This window comes from Prinia subflava, chromosome 3 (genome assembly GCF_021018805.1).
Source record: "Prinia subflava isolate CZ2003 ecotype Zambia chromosome 3, Cam_Psub_1.2, whole genome shotgun sequence".
NCBI lineage: Eukaryota > Metazoa > Chordata > Aves > Passeriformes > Cisticolidae > Prinia > Prinia subflava.
The window spans coordinates 57,547,633-57,566,705 of NC_086249.1; the positions used below are offsets into that span (position 1 = coordinate 57,547,633).

Sequence of the window (19,073 nt, forward strand, 5' to 3'; positions counted from 1 at the left end):
GATAGCAAGCATACAGCAGCCGGAAGAGACTTTTCTCCAGAAAAGCAGAAAATCCCCAGGAATAGAAGGTCTCCTCATTAAAGAATTTCTTCTAGTCTGGGCCGATCCCTGAAAGATCTTCTTTGCTTCTTTTATTTGTTGTGAAAACATAACATAGAATTTCTTCATGCAGAATCACACTTTATATAAAGCATTCTTGAGTTATGATTGTATAATCTTGTCAACACTATAATCAAGATTGAAAAAATAATCAAACTTCTTCAAGAGGCTCCTGCTCAATACACCCACTATTCTGAGTTCAGAGTCAAAACTTAAGTTTTAGTCATATATGCCTAAAGTTAAGTTAATTTACAGTTTAGACAAGGAAATTAGTTATAATATTGACTTGATTGGTATTTTGGAAACCCCTAAAGTTGTTTAGTGTTAACCAGTTATTACTCATACAGAAGAAACTTCTCCAGGATATCAATATTATTTGATTTCTTAATGATATTGAAAAAAAATAGGTTCTGTATTTGGAAATGTACTCTCCTATGAAAAGTTAAGTCTGAAAGACTTGTCATGGGGACAAACTTTGGCAGCAGACCTGTGTCCTTTGACTGTAGGAAAGCCTAGCAAGGAAAGTGAGTAGGGTAGCATCCTCATTCTGTATTTCCTAAGGCCTTTTCTTTTTGTTGAAGGTGCTGAATTATTCACACTATGCGAATAAATTTCATTTGAGTCATCTGAGCAGTCATCTGAGTATCCTGAGTTTATTAATAAATTATTTTAAGAAGGAGTTAATTTGGTCAAGTTGTCTCTACAGCAAACTGACCAGCAATATGCTGATAATCAGATAAACAAGAAAGATGAATTACAGGACAGGAAACACAGGCAGAATTGTCCTGGGTAATGAGAAAGCCAGTATTTCAGGCTGGAAAAGTCTCAGGACATTTAGACAGCAAACCTCAAGTAGGTGGTAAAAAGGTGGTAAAAAGGTTCACTTTAACACGGAAAAAGGTGGTTCTGTGTATGAGCCAGGATGCAGCCAAGACAGCGGTGTCACTGACATCTGGTACAAAGCTCCACCAACATCCGTGCCAGAGTGAGCATCCCAGGAGGCACTGATCTGAAACAGACATAAATGTAGCTTATTTTAGATGGACATTCTGCAAATACATCTGTTTATTCTTTTCCCTGTGTGAAATAGGTACTTTTTTTTCTCATTTCTTGCAGTATTGAGAAAATAGCACCCATCTTTCCTTTGTTCAGCCCTCTTTCATATATGCTCTCAACTAATGTACATTTCTAATCATGATAAGAAGACACACCTATTTCTCTCTTCACATGATCCAAAATTTTCATCATTCAATACATACAGATATTGATAATTTACCAGTCGAAGTAATATTTTTCCCTAAATATTTATTCAGTTATTATGTCCAAGGAGATTTCTAGACACAGCTAAGGAGATAGCTGTCCAAAAAACTGAATCTCTTGGCAGCTTATGCTGGTATACAAGGACAACAATGGAGCTCGTTGATTGAAGAATGAGGTTCTAGCTATGCAAAGGCCTTTTAAATCAATCCAGGAATGTATTGCATACTCCACCTACTTAACCTATAACAGCTGGAGCTGGGTAACCTCTCCTAAGTTTGCTGTGAACAGTGAGAGTGTGAGAGCACAGAAAAGAGACAAGACTTTTTTTCTTGATGCTTAAATTTTTGATGGGAAGTGAAAGACTAGGGGATGAAATCTGAGAAGCAATTGTTGGATTCTCTGGGAAGGAATTTCACAGCCTTGTTTTTCTGTTCCTTGCTTTAGCAAGTTGACCCTTGGAGCTGACAGTCTCGTCATGCCTGCAGAACTTTACTGTGGAGGGATGTTATGACCTCCTGACAAGAAATTAATTCTTAGAAAACCTGGTCAAGTGCCAAAAGATCACTGTATTGGAGCAAATGTGGTGTTCCCTGGGGAAACAATATAAGAAGCCTTGGATAGACAGCACTGACTTGACTTTGAGTAAGAAAAGTCACTCTCCTGAGTTTTCATTTTTACCAAGCAGGATTGCAAAAAATATTCTCAGCATGAAGAAAAATTCTCACAAAAAGTGAGTCTGTGGTTTTGATCACTGTTAAGAGAATGCTGATATGTTGGAAAATCATGCATCTATCCCACAGGATCTTCAAAATTATTTCTGATTCATATCATTTTACTTGGGCCTAAGAGGGACAACTCTGAAGACACCAAGGTCAGTGAAGAGGGAGGGGACGAGGTGCTCCAGCCATGAGAGCAGAGATCCCACTTCTGAGATTCCCATGGTGCAGACCATTATAAGATAGCTGTAGATCCCTGCAGACCATGGAGGTCCATGGCAGAGTAGAGATCCACCTGCAGTCCATGGAGCACCCTGCACTGGAGCAGGTGGATATCTGAAGGAAGCTGGGACCCCAAGGAAAGCCCACACTGGAAGACATTTCTGGAAAGACCCATGGATCCATGAAGAGAGGAGCCCAACTGGAGCAGGTTTGCTGGCAGGACTTGTGGCCCTGTGGAGCTCCATCCAGGCTGGAGTGCTTTGTGCCTGAAGGATGGCTCTGGAAGGGACCCACACCGGAGCTGTTTGTGAAGAACTGCAGCCCATGGGAACGACCACACTGGAGAACTTTATGGAGGTCTGTCTCCTGTGGGAGAGGGGAGGGGACCCCACACTGGAGAAGAGAAAGAGCTCTTCTCCCTGAGGAGGAAGCAGCAGCAGAAACATGTGAGAAACTGATAGACACCTCTCCCTCCACTCCTTGCCCACTGAACAGGACATAATAGAAAATTGTGAATAAATTTAAGCTTGGGAAGAGTCAAGATGGGGGTGGAAGCTGTTTTTAAGATGTGTTTTACTTCTTATTAGCCTACTCTGATTTGATTGATAATAAATTTAATTAATTTTTCTGAGCTGAGTCAGTTTTGCCCATGATGGTAATTGGTGAAGGATCTTTTCCTGTCCTTATCTTGACTCATGAGCTTTTAATTATGTCCTCTCTCCCCTGTCTAGCTGAGGAGGGAAGTGACAAAGGAGCTTTAATGTGCACCTGGCATTTATCCAAGGTTAAACCACAAATATAATTTATGATATCTTGGGAACACCAACCACTATCTCTGCAATAGTTTGGTTACCTTATGGGATCAGAGGCCTGCATAACGATCCCCAGCAGCCCTTGGGTTGAAGGTCTTTGAGCCTTTGCATTCTTTTCAGCACCTCTCAGCATTAATCTATGCTGAGAACTCCCTTGAACTAGTTCATCTCCAGCCTGACCACCTTTGTAGTTCGGACGCATGAAAGAAGCCTCTACCATGATTCCAAAACAAAGCATGAATTTACATTTGCAGTGTGCTTTAGCTGCCCCGTCACTCCAGTTCTCCAGTTCCACCATCTAATATTAATACAAACCTTTATTACATCCTTTGAACATCTAACAAGTTATGAAATATATACAATAAATACTGAGAATTTCAAAGGCTTCTGGATATTCTAAATCATGTGGTATAGAAAATACAAGTCTCTTCCTCAGTAAATGTGCTAAGAATATGTATGCCTAATATTTAATTAATTAACATCTGTTCATATAAAATGCCTCTTCTTTCTCTCCAGCTGCCTTCTAAGCTAGCAGACATATCCCTAGAACCATTCCTCTTAATGGTTATTACACTATGAGTAATCCTTCAGATTAAAAATGCATTCCATTCTCAGGTCTCTTCATTATAATATAATTGCTACACAATCCATGTTATCATTAGGAGCACAGTATGAAAAGTAGTTTCAAAGTAGCATTTGTCTGTGGGATTCATAGACTGAAATATTCTTATGATGTGTATTTCTTTCCTCAAAGCAATTTGCTAAGGGTTTTGAACATTACTTAAAATTTCTGAATGCAAAAGCACAAAGCTTTTCTTTTGAATTGACTTTTTCTTCGTGAAATCATGTACATGTTTCCTGTCCTTTACTTATACATCTGAACTGGGGGAAAGATGAGAGAGTATTCAAAGTCTTCTACCTTCCCTCTAGCACAGTCAGCATCCCATCTGTTCCCCAGACTGACGTGCTTAAGCTTTATCATGGTGGACAGTTGCCTTTTGGCTGGCACACCACTCCTCTGGCACTCACAGAATGAGGTCATACAAACAAGGTACTGCTGCTGCACAGGGGGAAGCTGTACTGACTTTTATCTACTCACTGTGAAGTAAGAGAGAACAGCAACGTGCCTTCAGCAGCAGTGCGAACAGAAGCACATCCTGAGAAACAGGAAGCTTTTTTTTTCTCAGGAAGCAATCTTTCAGAAAGTTTCCCAAATTTAGCCATGCTTGTGCCAACTACAGAACCTGGCAGAATAATAAAATACAAAGCAGCTTACTAAAATTAAAAAAAAAAAAAAAAAGGTAAGTGTTTTTTTTCCACTCATTTCAAAGGGTTTTTCTTTTATTTGGCTTATTTTTCTACTGTTACTTAAATTGAAAATTGGGATGCACTTTGATTCCAGATGTATTGGAAAATTGTAGTTATTTATCAAGAGGTGTTTACAAGAAAGTCAAAGATATTAAGAAAATTAAACCAGATGAAATGCAAGTCAGACAACAGATCTTGGGCAAATTAAGGCACAGCAGTGAATGACTTTCCCAAGGTCATACAGTGCATCAGCTGCAGAGCTGGGACTAGAACCCTGGTCTCCTGACACACAGCCTAATCATATATTTCTCAATAACAAAATTTGCAAATAAGATACCACACACATAAAAATTCTGTTTATGTATAGTATTTCCTTAGTGAGCAGGAGAAAATATAGGATCAATCATTTAAGAGCTTGTTTAATAAGGAGAGTATGTTTCAGTAATTACTGAGGCCAACCAGTGGGTTGAAGGTCTCATAAACTATACAATATTTTCTCATTGTACTGCAGAAGATGTTCTTGATTAGCCCTCTTGTGGTTTGTGTGCTGTGCCTCTCTGATAATGAGTAGGGTGAATGCACGTGGTACTGATTGGCATGTGGTTCTTACATGTTTAAAGCTGAATTATTTTCATTCCTGCCAGAAGAATTTCACTTTTCATGTTTATGTGAATCTTAGGGGGTGTTGATTTAGACTATTTGCTATTTAAGTGCTGTATTTAGGCAAAAGATGTTTAGATTTCTGTGACAATAAAAACAAGAGAGATACTCATGACCGAGTGATTTTTGGTTTTTTCCAATTTATAAGTATTAGATGCCACTGAGTTGTGATATGCTTTGGAAAAATCTGTAAACAGAAGAATCTCTAAAGTCATTCAAGCTTTCCGAGTTTGCTTTATGCAGGAAAAGGTAGTGGAAAATCCTTTGGTTTTCACTACAATAAAACAAGTAGTAGTTTTGAATGTAGGTAGGTAGAAGCAGAGTTCCCAGGAGACCTCAGTAAAAGAAAGCGGTGGTCAGACATCAAGTCTCTTATTCCAGATAGAACTGACTCACAGGTGGGGAGTTTACAACCATGTGAAGGTTGAGGTCCATCAGTCACTTTAAATTTGGGTCAACTTGTCCTCTGTCAAAGGATCTGAAACAAAATCTTGGTAGGCTTATGGCCAGGCTATTAAATTACATCACTTTTTGCTGAGTTTCAGTCTGCCATATCATAAGACACCAAATCACATAAGAAATGTCACCAAAAGATATGACAGAAGGGAAATAAATGGACGCAGTTCACATCATCTGAGTCTATCCCTTTTTTCTTTAAAATAAAAGCCAGAAAACACAGGACATTTCCTTGGCATTAATGGTCAGAAGGATGTGTTGATGTGATGGGGCATGCCCATGAGATTACACTGGTCACACAGTCTGCAGGAGTGGTCCTTTGTAAAGGTATACATAAAAACATTAACACCTGAAAATGGACATAGCTTACCCATTTACAAGGCATGGCCAGTAGCATCTCATTTTTCCTTCAGGTTTCCAAATTGCATGGGAAGTTGCTGAGGTGGTTTTGTAATTTCCTGCTGCCTTCCTCATCTTGCACTGACTGCAAAACTTGTGCATAACCTGGAACGGCTAAACCTCTCCACAGTTCTAGGAACTGAGATGTCTTAGTGCTTTTCTGCACATTGTCTGTTCTCCTTCTGACAACCTGTGCCAAAAGCAACCTTTGGAAAATGTTAACATGTTGTGTGTAGCAACCTGCACATTTTTCACATGCTATTAGAGTGTCACAGCTTTAATAAACTGGATGCCTTTCTGATTTACCTCTTCTTACAAAAATATTGTACTAGCAGCAGTGCATATTCCACTGGCATTCCCCGCATGTGTCTTGAGATGCTGAAGATTTTTAGGAGGGTCTGATCTTTGCAACTTCTTTTAATATTTCTTCCACAAATTAATATTCTACAACTGCCTAGTAAAGAAGGAAAGGGGAAAGCACAGGGGAAGGGAAGAGGAAGGGGTAGAGGAAAGAGCAAAGCAAAGAAAATGTGCTGTTGTGTCAGATAGCTAGCATGCTTAGCTATCTATGGTAAAACTCTGCTGAAGATATATTCTGCACCTTTGCCATAAGACAGCTACATACTGATATCCTGACTTGTCCTTGATGTCTTTTTTTCCTCAACAAAAGCAAAGCAGTTTGTCTTGTCTATTAGTGGTTCTAGTCAGGACAGTTGCTGATGAAATATAGTTATTCAAATATTACAAGAATGTCAACACAGCTATTTTTTTTTTAATCAGTTGTTCCAGCCTTCACATTATACATTTGAGGAAGGTTTGTCTTTCCTAACTAGATGCCTCTTATTCAATTATCCATGTCTACCCTGTCTATTCTATGTTCCCTTTACTGACAATTAAGAGAAAAAGAGCATTTTTAAACTGTGATTTATTTTGTCTTGGGTCAAAATCTGCTGTTTTCAGTCTTGCCTTTGAAAAGTCTATTTCTTCCTAGTGATTCTAAGACATTTACAGTTATCATATCAGATTTTTGGATGACTCTTCCAAAATTCAGACCAGTCTGACATCTAATGGCAGATGACTGTTCTGGCCTGCAGACAAATGCATACATTGCCTCTGGTGAAAGCCTACGTTCTGTGCAGCACTTGAACATATCAAGTATTTCTGAAGAAATCAAGGAACTCAAAATCCCAAGGTTTTTAAATGATCCTTGCTGGGCTGTGTCTTCCAAATCTTCAGGAAAGACAAGACTCTGGAACATCTGGATTTTATCAACTACATCCCCTGTTTTCCGTAAGTGTCAGATGCCTTTGACTCCACACACTATAGCAGGCAAAACTATGTTGTATTTCATTCTCAGTCTCTCCAGGGAGACTCCAGTCCCTTCCTTCTTTCAGATTGGCCTTTCCTTCTGGCTGTGCTGGCTACCTTCCAAAAAAAAAGCAGAGAAAATTGACTCAGTCACATATTCACCTGGCCCTGGAATTCAAAAACATATTCCTTAAGCATCTTAATTAAGCTCCTTTTCTGAGGTTTAATTCTTCTCAAAGCATAAATAATAAAGAAAGACTAAAATTTTTACTTGGACACCTACATTTATGTAGGAAGTAAATGATGTGAGAAAATGCAGTAGTTTGCTAAATTTTGTTTGCACAGAAACACAGAACTGTTAGGGTTGGAAGGGGTCTCTGGAGATCATCTAGTCTCTGTATTGAAGAGATTTTCAGAATATTTCCTCCATATGTGCTAATAGATTTCCAGTGCACCAGTGAAGACATTTAAAAGCCAAGGCTTTGACACAAAGAGAGTAGTTTAGGAGGCCTGAGGAGCTTCAGATAAGGAGAATACAGCTATGGAGGAGTGGAGGTCCAGTGGTGACCTGAACTGGTCCTAAACCCTCCACAGATTCTCAGGATCTGTCCCTGCTCCCACTGGGGGCATGGGTACCAATTTCTGCTCCAAGGTTTCCATCCCATGACTCACACCACCTGAAGCTCCAGCCCCTGGGTCAGTTGAGAGCAGCCTGAGTCCTGGGGGGACCCCAGCCCCTGGCTCAGCCATCTGCGTGGTGCTGGGCACCCCTGGTTGTGTCTCCCTTCCTCCCAAAGGAGAGCTTTTGGCATTTGACACTGTCTGTACCAGACAGTTGCCACGAGGGACCAAGGCCTTGTTAATCACACAGCTCCAGATCAGTTCCCTCCCTCTGCACCTCAGGCCAGTTAGCAGTTGTCACCAGGGTTTCCATCACCCTCTCATCTCCTGCCTCAAAAGCATCCCAGAAGTGTGACTCTAGACACAAGTGTCTAACAAGTTTCACCAACAGCTTCCTTGGTTTTTTGAACTCATTCTGGATTAAACCAGTCAAAAATGGGCAGTTTTAGTCAAGGTCTTTCTTACCTGAGAGATGCTTTAACTAGGCACTACCTCATGATATCCTGTTATCCTGAGTGTCATCCAGTAATAAACAGCCTCTTGCCAGAAAAAAAATAAGATCCATTGCCTCCTCTCCATTCCTGGACAACAGGAAGAAATTATCCATATCAAAAGCATGATTCTTCAGTCTGCAGTACTCAAGGAGATACAGTGAACATGAATTATTACATGATTTACTTACAAAATAAGATGTACCTGTTTCATAGGTGTTGATAGAGAGGTAATGGTTTATGTCAAAAACTCTTCTTCAATTTCACCTTTCAGATGAGACATTTTTCCTCTTAGAAGATTGCCTTCAGGTTGACTAGATCCTTAAACTCCTTTAATTTCCTTACAAGTGTTTTTGACACTTACAAACTTTACAAACATTTTGTATGTTGCTAAGTAGTATATATTTGCTTGAGGCTAAGTTACAATTTTTACTATTATTAGGCACAAATCCAAACCTCCAAAGTCTAATACACCTGACCTTTAAAGAAGTTCAAATCTGATCTACCTTGAAACAATGCTGCTTTAGGCTGTCTCTGTTGGCATGGTCAGGTGTTGCAAATGATCAAGTTAATGTGTGATAAATTCTCTACATAGCTAAAACAGTGACATATAAAAAATCAAAATGAACCAAGGTAGGACAGAACAGACTGTGATGATGCCCATGCAATAGCAAATTAGCATGTTTCCTAAGCTCTGTTGCCATCTTCATTAAGCCAACCTGCCTGGAATAGAGCCACACCAGAGTGCAATGACAAAAAGGGCTAAATATTGCATTTGTAATGGTCTATAAAGACTCACAGAAAATAACAGTCAGAATTTGTAAAAACTCTGCTGTTCTGATCTAAATTACTCTGAAGGATTTCTGAGGATTATGTGGGTTAAAGGATCCAGGACTGATTAGTCTTCCTGACCCTGCACTGACATAGGCCACGGATAGAAGAAGACTAGTAAGAGCCAAAAGCAGCCTGCATAGTCTAGCAGTCATCTTTTCCTTTCTGTCCCTGCTGGAGAAGCTCGGATGAAACACCACCAAAGGAATTGCTCTCTGTGCTCCTTCCTAAATTCTTGATCCAATCCTGTGCAACCAGTCATTTAGGTAAATCTAACTATATGAGATTTTGCAGAGTTCCAGAATAATTTCTTTTAAATGTCTTGAACAGCTGCTTTTTTTGGCATTGAGTTTGGTTTGGGGTTTTTTTCTTTTTAATTCAAACTGAGGCAAAGCTTTCAGAAAGCCTCTATTCAACACAGAAAATGAGTTATGCAGAATACTGGATTTTAGGCTTATCTGCCACTGCGTAGGTTGTCTCACTTGAAGTAATCTTCTTTCCAGTGTTTTCCTGTTTTGACTGACATTACCCTTATTTACACACAAGAGCGAGGCTGTAGCAGCTTCCCTAGCTTGCTGCTTCCTGTTTCATTTTCCTTTCCCTTTGATCACTGGTGCTAGCTACCTAATAACAATTTTAGAACAATCAATCAGCAGTCTGTGCAAGCAAATAACTTACTGAACCCTTGAACCCTGTAATTGTGGTCTGACCTTGGGTGTACTAAAGGTTAGAGTGATAGATTCTTTGCAGCAATGTCATGCTCTGTAGTTCTATAAATGCAGTTCACCAGCCTAAGGTGAACTTTACTGCAGCGAAAAGAAAAATCAAGTGTGGCCACATAAAACCTAGCAGTACCCAGAGAAGTCAGTGACAGCATAAGGAATGTTGCCAAACAAGGCACACTAATGCCTAAATCAAACAAAGCTTGAGGAGGGAAGAAATGTCTGAGGCAACTGTGTAGGAGATTCAGGGTTTTGAAATAGGAATTTAGGAAGATTATTGAAGGATTTGCTGTGAGATACTTCCACCCTGAACTTATGAATAAATGCTATCTTTCCTATAATAAAATGAAGTGGTTCCTATAACAGTAGGTGTGATTCAGGTGTGATTCTTACTGACCAAAATGCATTCAAAGTGTAGAGGATTCCTACTGGAATGTTATTAAGACCACCACCTCTTTTGCTGCCCCATTAAGAAATATGCACTACTTATATTCTTTCCACGTGAAATATTTTGGGTGTGAAGACCAGTTGGCTGAGGCTTATGGGCAAAGCTCTTTAGATATTTAAAGTGAAGTAATTTGCCTTTGCTAACAATTGGGATGGAATGACAATTTTGAGTTATCACCAGAAGTTCTTCTAAATTCTGAGTGTGAATGGTGTTTCTGAGAGGAACCTAACAGATACAGTGAGCACATCCATGGATGTGTATGAGAGACAGACATGCTGAGAAGGCAGTAGTTGATAGTGGGCTGAAATGCAACTGCAAGTGACAGCACCCATGCTCCTACATGAGCCTGTCATGGTGATGGATTGCTCATGATATGCCCTGCCCAGATATAGAAACACAAACTCTTAGAGTGTATCTGTCAAAACAGGTCTCACATGTGAACATGGGCAAGAATTTGGGGAAATAGAAGAGAACCACAAGAATAATACTGATCTCTCTGATTCACAGTAATATGAGCACAAATAGGATTGAATTGTTGTCAAGGCTCACCAAAAAAAAAAAATTTAAAAAAATAAAAATAAAAATAAAAATAAGGAAGAAAGAAAGAGGAGGAAATGTATTGCAAGGGAACAATGGTATTTGATCAGCAGCATATCCAATACATCATCAGCTTTCTGAGAAGACCATTGAGATAGAAAAAACTGTTAAGACTTTAAAAGCCAAGTGCTGAAAAGAGGTGAGTGATCACTTTCCTAATCTTCTGTCTTTCTCTCCCAGCCCTCTGTGCAGTAGTCTCCCAGCCAGACAGCAGTGCACCACTGGCTCATGTAAAATGAGTCCATGCTACCATTGCTCTGACCAAGAGATCTCTTTAGGCGTTACACTTCTCCACACTTGAACTGACACACTCAGGTCTAGTGATGTTCTGGGATATCTCATGATATTTCATCCATCCTCCAGCTGCCACAGTGGATGACTCATAGAGTCAAGGTCCTATCAGCCCTATAAGAGGGTTTCACACAGCCTGGGAGACCTCTGGCAGCCCCAGTCACCGACAGTCAGGGAGGAAAGCAGATGTTAATCCTCTTGGGCTTGCCCAGGTGGTTAATGGGGAGGGAGGAATACCACAGGGCAACACTGAGTACAATGTTCATTAGGCTGTAAAGTGAAAAAGGAAAGAAATGGTCTCTGACAGTATGTAGAATAAACATATTTTTTAAATTTCAGTTAGTTATAAAAATATGTTCATGCTATGAAGCTTGAATTATCAGTAGTTGGCAAAAAACAGGGAGAGGAATTGAGAGAAAAATGGATGAAATGTGATCAAACTTAAACTACCAGAACAAACTTGAACCACCCAAATACTGATCTTAGCAGAAAATATGGCTGGCAATAAAGAAAGCTTTTCTCCAGAAGAAACTTGAACCTGGCACTGAAGATGTAACTGGTGTCAGGAGCACGGAAACTCAGTAAATGCAGATGAGATGATAGAGAAATGACAAAATGAAGCTATCAGAAGTTCATTGGAATAGGTCACCAAAAGCTTGCTTCCTTTTGGGGATTTTCCGCAGCTGCAGACTTACCAATAAACAGAGAAGCTAAAAGTGCTTTGTGGGTGATCTTCACATCCCTGGTCTGCCGATGCATTTTCTAAGGCTCTGTTCCTCAGGGGGGAAGTGCTGGTGGTTTCCATCTGAAGTGCTTCTCACTTGAGTTGAATGACATGGACTACAACGTCTTGTACAAACTTGCATTTCTATGATAAAGCTCCTTTTCAGACATTCTCTGTTCTAATTGCTGGTGGATATTTTACTCATCAGACTGCAGTACCATGTGAGAGGAGGCATCATCTTCCCAGTGTAGCACACTGACATGAAACCAGAAGCAATGGGCATTATGTTATGTCAGATAATTACTGTGCATTAATATAATTTAATCAAAATCAACAAGCACAATGCATGTAGCACAAATGATCAAATGCAGACATTTGAATTGAATTTTCACAGTAAAGTAGTTCAATTAGTAATTCAGCATGATCATCAGTCAAATACCACTCACATTATAACCTGACAGATATTGGAGCAAAATTGGACTCACATCTGGGAGCCTTGTTGATGTGAAATATCATACAGGCTTGATGCCAGATGTGAAATTATCCTTATTAGGTATTTTTCCTTAACAATTGTGTTTTACCACAGTGATTAGAGCAGATGGAGCATAAATTTTTCTCTCCTTTTCTTTTTTCTTTTTAACATACATCCTTTGAAAATCCAGTTACCATAACAACTTGGTTTAACTGTTCTTGTTAAATCATCTTCTTTTTCTATCACACCTAGAACTTTTGTCTGGCTCACAAATGAGCACAAGAAATTTTCTAGCTAATTATTTGTTGTCAAAAATCTGTCAACAACTCTTTTTGGGGGGGAGAATGGGAGAAAAGGTATAATGTCTTTTTTTTGGCATGTTTAATATCAGCAATAAGTAGACAGTGGTATTATAAGCCTTCTACAAAACAATAAAACAGAAGGACTCCCTGCAGAAAGCTTGAAAATCTCAAACCATACTTACACAGACTTCTAACGATAATTTTTAAAGGATGTACCTTTTCACAAAAATTAAATACTCCTTGTAATTTCACAACACTAGGGCTTTGTATATATTTCTCTCTTTGTTTGAATGGGTCAATTCAAATCTTCTTTTATGATAACAACATAAAACCATATTGTAGTAAAATATCTTCCCTTCAGTCTCCTTTTTCTCTTGGTTAATACCTATATGACTTTGTCAAGTGAAAAGAGAGACAGTGGGAGGTGTGACAAGTTAATATCTAGGAATAAAAAGGTGCTACCTAGCAACATTTCTCTGGAAACTAAATCTCATTTGTCAAGGAACTCTAAAACAGGGGCTGCATTGCCCAGGGGATTGATAATGGCATACAGAGCTTTTCATGGTAAGTCACTAAAATATAAATGCAGTCCAGGTCAGTAGCAACTGAACACTGTTACCACCTGACAGCTGTTTAGTGTCCTGTATGAAATGCCTTACTCTTCATCCGATTCCTCGTGGGGAAGTGGCTGCATCCCAAATAGCATTAATTTGCTCCCTTATTTTTAGCTGCAGCAAGGCAACCAACGACCATGCAGAGCCAGGGAGCCAGGGCTGGAGACAGCATGCTGTGATCCACCAGGCCAGCTTAGTCTCTGGTTAAACTGGACACTTTGACCACAGTATTCCTAGCAGACTGTGGTACATCCCCTGCATAAGATCTGGGAATGAAGGGGCCTCCATGGCAATCCTTTGACGCCTGTCTCAATGGTCCACATCTCCTGTCCTTACAGCAGGTTTTTTCATGGTAAACCCTTCCAAAACCATCATGTTTCAAAAACTAAGGGATTCTTTTTGTCCTTCTATAGAGAAACAATCCATCAAAGGAACCTACCACACTTCTCAGCCCTTTATCATTCTGTGTGCTTTCTTCTGGATTCTGTCAAATTTTTCTGTATACCTCATAAAGTACAATGACCAGACACAATGCCCAGACACAATGCTCTAACTGAGCCTTACCAACATTAACTATAGGGTATTCTTCAGGTATTATTTCCCCTGCTGTACATTAACGCTCTTCGAATGCAGCTCAAGATATGTTTTACTTCTACAGAATCTCAGGTTCATTCATGCTTTCTAGTCTATGGCAGAGTGCCCCTTGAACACATGTTTCTAATGCTTCAGAGTCTCTTTCTAACCACTGAGGGCAAGCTTGCAAATGGATAATGTGATAGACCTAAACACTCTTTAGGCTCTTCTTTGCTGGTTCTGCTGGGTTCTTCTACCTCTCTGTTAAAACATGCTCTGTTAATTATTAAATCACACTTCAGGTTTCAATTATTAATAAGGCAAAGGAGACCCTGAATGTTTCTTCTCCTTCTGTTATTCACTGTAGTTCCCTGTTTTGCAGTAAACCCTTTCCTTGCTTTTATGTCCTACTTCTATGTTTATAAAAGTTTCCTTACAATCTTGCATGATCCTGCTTATCATACCATACCATAGAACAGTTTGGATTAGGAAATACTTCAAAGATTATCTAGCTTCCACCCTCCTGCCAGGCTCATGAATGTCTTTTACTAGACCAGGTTGCTCAGGGTCCTATCCAACCTGGCCTTGAACACTATCTGGACAGGACATCCACAACTTCTCTGGGCAACCAGTGCCTCAACACCCTTACAGTAAAGAATTTCTGCCTGATATCTAATCTAAACCAACACTTTTTCTGTTTAAATCCATTCCAAATTATCCTTTTACTACATGCCCTTGAAAAAAGTCCCTTTCCAGCATTCATGCAGGCCTCCTTTAAGCTGCTGTGTTGTATTTTTAATGTTGTATTTTTACTGAGTTTTACTCTCTTTGTGCTGCTTTTTATCCTATTTCTCTTTTTTTAGTGATGCCTTTTTGAATGTCATCAAAGAGCTTTCTATACAGCTGGAAATACGCTATTGCTAAACTCTTTTTTCCCCCTTTTTCCTTTCTTTTTTTCTTTTTTTTTCTTTTTTTTTTCTTTTTTTTTGTGAGAAGATGACTAACTTGCTGTCGTACTCTTGGCAAAATTTATCTAAATAACTCCAGCATGCTCCTTCTCCTTAATATTTTAGATCAGAGATAATTAACTAGATGTCTACAGTTTAGGCAAGCTAAATGACAGTTAGGAACTGAAAATCACTTCAGACACCATTGACAATGATCCCCAGCCTCTGGTCACTATTCTAAAAAGGCACAGAACACTTGTAGATCTTGTGTAATATCTGCCATGTTAAGGAAACTTCCCAGTCTGACCATTCACGAGGCTCTCTGGGACTCACACCTTCAACACCAGGGAATTTTTGCTGGGACTGGAGACCCTTCACCTCCTGGGAAGCTCCAGTGGGTGCCCTGCTTTGACCCACACACCCCGCGCACACAGTCAGACCAGGTTTACTCAACAATTCGGTTCCAGCTTTCTCACAGAAGAGTCTCAGGTGGCTCATTCCATAAAACCATTTATTCACAGCAGAGTATCACAGAAACAGCCTGAGCTGGTTCCTTTAAGGAGGGACTCTCAACAAAGGAAAAAAATAAAGTCCTTGGGCTGTTATTCCCTCACAGCCTCTCCACATGCCAGACTCACTCTTCCTCCTCAGTCTTTGGCTTTGTGTCCATCCACCTCATTGGCATCACAAGTTTTCATTCCCTAATTACCCAAAAGATTGGCAATGCCCAGGTCCTGCTGTGTCTCTCAGTGTCCATGCACCCAGTTGGGTGTCACCTGTTTTTGTGCCCTTTGTTATCCCAGAGGTTGTCAGATCATGAACTCTTGTGTCCTACTTGTTCACCTTATCCTAAAGCAGAAGTCTGTAGTGAATCTCATGGCACTCTAAGCTTCTCTGGTCCTTTTGAGAAGCAGGTACTTGTTAATTCAAATATCCAGATGCAGATATTTAGTGCTGTTTGGGATGTCATAGGTCCTAGCTGTCCTTCCAGAGGATCACAGACATTCTGCAGGTTGTCTGTAATACTTACAACCCCTGTACAGGTGTCCCAGACAGTTCAGGAAATTTCAGTGCTGCTGCACACCTCACTAGGAATCACAGTGGAAAGATGAACCACTCAGGATCATCTTGAAATTATGCTTTATTTCAGTGTGGTCTTGCAGATTTGGAATTAGGCAGTATTATCTAAAGATGACAGGATTCTTAAGAGATGCAGAAGTATCTTTGAATATAATAACAAAAAATAGGCAAACAGACACATCATTAAAGAACAAATAAAAATAATTCATACACATATAAACTGATTGTTACTTTATCTCTTGTTGCACCACTACAGGTTCAGCTCATGATTTCTTTACAATCTGTCATTTCTCAGTGCACATTCAGAAACAGCTTGCCATGCACACTGGTTTCTGAAGCTGAAGTGCATAAATAAGTTTTGATTTGCATACTGGCACAGCTGTGTTAGGTTATGTGATAAGGCTCATCTGCAGTGCTGCAAAAGGAGCTTAGACAGACAGGGCAGAAGGCAGCCCCTAATATACCCTGCCAGGGTGCTCCCAGGCTTATCCCAAGGATCATCAGATCAGCAAGGGCACATCCCCACAGAGCACAGAGGAGCAGAGGGGTTGATGCCAAGTGGGAACTGTAATCAAGTACTCCCAAGGAAGGAATGTCCCAGCTCCTCTTAGGACTCCTCCAGGAGACCCATCATTCCTGTGGTCCAAGTGTGGAGCCCAAATCTGTGAATCATCAGGAGCAGCCCTCCAGATTGTCCTTCAGTCTAAAGGCTGCCCACCAGCAACTGGGGACACTGGGATCCAGAGGGCAGCTACTGGGTGGACTGTATGTCTGAATGTGGCCGCTGAAGGGATCCACTTTACACATGCACGTGTATATTCTCACTCATGAACCTCCATCCTGTCCTGCTGGGAGGCGCAGGGAAGGCGTTGGTGCTGCCTGTGCCTGCGTGGGTGCCCCAAACGTCTGCGTGTCTGTGCAGCTGGCGATGCACACACCTGGTGTAATGGGTGTGCTCTGCGTGTCTGCCTGCTGCGAACACAGCTCTGCCCCCCTGCTGGCTGGACTCAGGCACTTGGCTGTCCTGTCACATCCCTGAATGTCCCTTATGAGATCTTCAGATTAGCGCCAGATTCTTCTTGTGGTCTCTGCCCTTTAGGTGATAGCCTGCTCAAGTCACTAATCATCTAATGTGAGGAGAGGTTCACAGGATGACAGACACTACAAGCCTTTTAAACACCGACTTTTTACCACTAAATCTTGACTGAAGAGGAATGATAAATAGCTCTAAAAATGAGACAAAATTGCTCTTTGATAGTGTTACTCTTATAACCTTAAGGCCTTATTACAGCATGGTGTCTCTCTCAATAAAAGTCAAAGGAGTTGATGGAAAATCAAGGCTGCTAAATGTATTTGGAAATGTTATAGAAACTATACAATTCAGTAGCAGTGCCATCATTCAGACCCATCAGCTGTGTGTTCTGAAATGCTGGTTTCTTCTAGATTTGCTGCAGGGACTTGCATAGTTGAATGCTGCAGCCAATCACCTATTTTATGGTCAGCACGAATATGATGAAATATTCTTCCTTCACAGCATGGTCACTTGAAATGAACTTTTACCTCAGAAGAATGATAGTCTGTCTTCTTACTCTGTGAGATTCTTAAAAGGAAGCTCAAGCAAAAAGGCTTTGAAACTGTTAATCTTCAGCCAGCTTGTGAAGGAGAGATGCATGCTTTGCACTGGAAGAAATCTCATTTTCTGGTCATGGACAGTGTGGTTTGATGCTTTGGAAGCCTTATGGATGTCACCTCTGGCTGTTAAGGATTCCTTATCAGTGTCAGGTCATGGTTATTCAACATGACTAAGTTTAGACTGTGTGTGATGCAGTGGATCTTCTCAGCCACTCCTGATAGGGGTTTCTAGGCAATTAAAATGGCTCTATGCTGTGCAATCTCATCAAAGTTGCATCCTCCTCTCCAGCTGGTGTGAGACCTGCTTGCCTTCCTTTGCCATGTCCCACAACAGGACACAGACGCAGGCAGTGTGCTGATCACAGGGCATGCAGTGAAGAAGGACAGGTGCTGTAAGCTTACAGTCTCCGGGAGCTGGGAACACAAAAGAACATCTTTTTGCAGTGATCTTCTGAATGGAAGTCAAGGTGATTGGGCAGTCCCTTATACAAATTGTTTGATTTTAGACATTGAAGTATTTCTCTTCTTCCCGCAATTTAACTTCAACATTTTCTTCATCATTGCATCAGTCTTGGCACATACTAACAGCAAGGACTTTGCTGTCACTCTTCTCTGAACTATGACTGTGATGCAGAGCGAGTCTCTGTGTTCCTTGAAGACAAGGCTTTGGCTCTGGAAAGGATTAATGATAACAGCTTTCTTGACTGTCTGACATTTATTTCACTCTAATTGCATGGAAATTTCAAGTTGCTTACTAGGTATCATATTAGAAAGGCTTTTCAAATCCTCTGTATTCGATAGCAACACTGCCGTTTTCACCAGTGGGAAAGCTCTTGGCAGTATCTTTCCCCCTGCCCATGCTATCCTAGAGGTTGTACAGTCTGTGGCAGTGAAATTGGCAAGAAGAGTGCACAATATTTGCAAAATGCTCCATCTTGAGTCTTGGAATAAGCCAACTGTTTTACCTGAAATCAAAGATTCAGTTTGATTCAATCCTGAGTTCCCTGGCAGGGAAGAGGGAAAGCTGGTCTCAAGGAGATGTGAGTCTCCAAAATCCATATTTTCTGGTCATGGCTTCTCCTTTTGTCTGACATTCTTGAATTGAAGCACGTTAAGTTCTGTGAGTTAACGTAGTGAGCCCTGGGTTTAATGGCAGTGCTGACCAAAGTCAGAGCTTGTCTGCTTGCTACATTAACACTCGTAGGTCTTTTTCTAGAGGCCATTTGCCTTCTATCTCACCATGATCTTTTCCTGACATAGCAGAAAGTGAAACATTTTGGCCTCATGTCAAACATGTTGAAATCATGTATTAAACAGTGGAGTAAAGCTGTATTGCTGATCTCTGTTTGTACCTAACAAACGCTCTCAGCAACCGAGATGCAGTTATCAGTCACTCGTGCAGACACACACGGTACAAAGAGGATTGCCTGCTGTGACTTGGGACACGGCCAGAGCACAGCTGAGCTCTCTCTAGTGCAGCGTTCCCAC

At 40.6% G+C, this 19,073-nt stretch overlaps 1 long non-coding RNA gene across 5 annotated transcripts in view; it reads right to left on the reverse strand.

The window, feature by feature from the left end:
* Nucleotides 1-273: 273 nt before the first annotated feature.
* The window catches only part of LOC134547990 (uncharacterized), a 48,650-nt gene continuing 29,850 nt past the window's right edge, over nt 274-19,073 (reverse strand). For 2 of the 5 annotated variants that reach the window (XR_010079667.1, XR_010079669.1), the window contains 5 exons: nt 11,937-12,220; nt 8,327-8,442; nt 5,904-7,357; nt 4,209-4,353; nt 274-1,108 (listed from right to left, as the gene is read on the reverse strand). This is a non-coding gene — a long non-coding RNA (uncharacterized LOC134547990). The remainder of the gene's footprint in view (nt 1,109-4,208; nt 4,354-5,903; nt 7,358-8,326; nt 8,443-11,936; nt 12,221-19,073) is intronic. The other 3 variants (XR_010079670.1, XR_010079671.1, XR_010079668.1) reach the window with 3 other exon arrangements.